The following is a 2,905-nucleotide window of genomic DNA, read 5'->3' on the forward strand; positions in this document are numbered from 1 at the left end:
GTATGAGGCTGGGTTCTATTTGCAGTGAGGTAGCAGTGAAAAATCCCCGACAGTGGATGGGATGCCTGAAGCATTTTTTAATAACTAGGATGCCTATTATTAGATGTAAGATGCTGATCTTCCTTCAATGTGAAGTCTCCCCAACCCTCTCTTCCCCCAAAATTTAGTAAATTATATCACACACGGATATGTTTTATTAGTTTTCTTATTTTGTGGCACTATAACAAAAGACTGAGTTTCATATCTGGGTTAACATGACCTGTAACAAGAAATATTGCCAGATGGAAAGGTTAGCCATCAGCTAAGCTAATTCAAAGGACAAAAAGTTGGAAGCCAGAAGGACCAAGAAAATGCTAGACCTCGGTAATTTTTAGAAAACTGAAGAAAAGTTTTATACTGACATAGGCATGGAATGGGATGATGGAAGAAATCTGATTCAGACAGTAGGGGGACTGGGGATCCCACACATCACCTGGGCTGCATATAAAACTCGTACTTTGTCAAGCAGTGTTCCTCGTCAGAGGCTACTACTGCAATGATACTGATTTTTATTTTTTCAGATAAGCAAAAAACAAATGAATAAATGCAGAAGTCTTTTTTAGGAAAGAGGATACATTTATTTCTTTAATCAAGAAGGATTTACGAGGCTATATATTGATGTTAGAATTGAATTACTGTTGATGCCACTTCCAGATACGAGCTTTTGTTACTGTGACTGTCAATAGCTGGGAACTACCATGTGAGAGACAATTGATTCAGTTCCGTGCAGCTGTATTAAGCATGCCATAAGCTGTTTACAAAAATCTTTGTTTTCAAAAGTTTGTGGTTGGAGGTGTCTGTGCTAATCTATTATAGGTAGTGTGACTATTCTAAATAGGGCAAAAAAGTTACCATGTCTACTAAAAAGACTATACTGTAAATGTTGGAAGTTATTTCTTCTCGTTCTGGTACATATTTATACTTCCTAATTTATTAAACAAGTGATCCTTTTCTAGAATACAATCACATGCATTTGATATGTATAGAAAAAAATGACAAAAATCTTGCTAAGATCTTTCGTAAGTCATGCATGTCAGTGAGTTCACACATACCTGACATTTCCTAAATCAAAGTGACAGTTGAAGCTGCCTGTCATTTTTAGCATAATTCAAAATAACTCATATAAAAATGAATTATGAGCAAGGCAGTAGGACCACACATATTGCTCTCACAAATAATTTGTGTGAAAGAAGTATATCTCATTTTTTTATCTTTGGATTGAGAAAATATTTCTTAGTGACACTGCAGTGACCTAAGGTCATAGACCCCTGCAAATCAAATGTCAGTTTAAGTTGTTATATTCATCTAGAAATGTATGTGATTTAGCAATGTGATTTACTTCTATCAGTAGGTAAAAAAAAAAAACAAAAAACAAAACATCTTTTCATTTTTCACTCAGAGTGTAATGGTAGCACTTCACTTTTTTAAAAACACCTTTTGTAAAGTGCTATCTGATAAGATAGGAGCCCTATAATTTCCTTTAATGTTATTTAGCAAGGAAACAGTTTGGTGAGGTGGGAAGGGACATAGGACCTGGAATAAGATGCTCTTGGTTTTGAATACCATGCACTAACTTGATATGTGAGCTTATATTTCCATATTTGAGTTTCCTCATTTTTTAAATGCAGACACTAAGAGTAGCTACTGCAAAGTATTATTGTAGCAAGTCAATGTTATATTGATTAGCATTTTGGCTGGAACATAGAAGAACATATCTATTATTATTATCATTATTATCAACTTACAAAGAATATTAAATGTAGTGATCAAAAGTCATACTCCTAATATGATTTTTTTCTTTTTTTTTTTTTAATGTTTATTTATTTTTGAGACAGAGAGAGACAGAGCATGAACAGGGGAGGGGAAGAGAGAGGGAGACACAGAATCTGAAACAGGCTCCAGGCTCTGAGCTGTCAGCACAGAGCCCGATGCGGGGCTCGAACTCACGGACCATGAGATCATGACCTGAGCCGAAGTCGGACGCTTAACCGACCAAGCCACCCAGGCGCCCCCTAATATGATTTTTTTCAAACTGCGTATTCTCCCACCTTACAATCCTTGAATTCTTCCAATCCTTACCCTGTATCTTCTCCTCCCTTCCCAAAAATCTTTGGGCTGTATTATTAATATATTAAATCACATCCTGAAAATCAATTTTTTATGATATGAATATCTGAGGGCCCATACACAAGTCCCTTGTTTTTCTAAAATGTATGCCTTTATCCGGTATGTATACATGAAGCTTTGTTTAATCCTGAAACTTGCTGGCCCTGATGATAAAAAGAATGCCATTAAATTCTTTGTATATTAACCCTTGAAACTAAATATACTTTTCAACACCTAAATATGACACAACAGTGCTTGCTTTGGCAGCACATATACTAAGGTTGGGGAGATACAGAAAAGATTAGCATGTCCCCTGTGCAAAGATGACACTCGGGTTCGTGAAGCGTTCCATATTTTTGATATCGGCCAACTGGATCCAATAATACATTAAACAAATTATTCACCACAACTAAGTGGCATTCATACCTGGGATGCAGGGCTGGTTCAATATCCACAAAACAATCACATCAATAAAAGAAAGGACAAGAACCATACGATCCTCCTAATAGATGCAGAGAAAGCATTTGACAAATACAGCATCCTTTCTTGATAAAAACCCTCAAGAAAGTAGGTAGAAGGAGCGTACCTCGAGATCATAAAAGCCATATATGAAAGACCCAATGCTAATATCATCCTCAATGGGGGAAAACGGAGAGCTATCCCCCTAAGGTCAGGAACGAGACAGGGATATCCACTCTCGCCACTGTTATTCAACACAGTATTGGAAGTCTTAGCATCTGCAATCAGACAACACAAAGAA

The 2,905-nt window shown here is 36.5% G+C and overlaps 1 non-coding gene across 1 annotated transcript; it reads left to right on the top strand.

Moving 5' to 3' along the window:
- Positions 1-2,396: 2,396 nt before the first annotated feature.
- Positions 2,397-2,503, top strand: LOC125171381 (U6 spliceosomal RNA). The gene has a single exon (XR_007154298.1). It is a non-coding gene; the product is annotated as a U6 spliceosomal RNA (small nuclear RNA).
- The last annotated feature ends 402 nt before the right edge of the window (positions 2,504-2,905 follow it).

This window comes from Prionailurus viverrinus, chromosome B4 (assembly GCF_022837055.1).
Source record: "Prionailurus viverrinus isolate Anna chromosome B4, UM_Priviv_1.0, whole genome shotgun sequence".
Classification (NCBI taxonomy): Eukaryota; Metazoa; Chordata; class Mammalia; order Carnivora; family Felidae; genus Prionailurus; species Prionailurus viverrinus.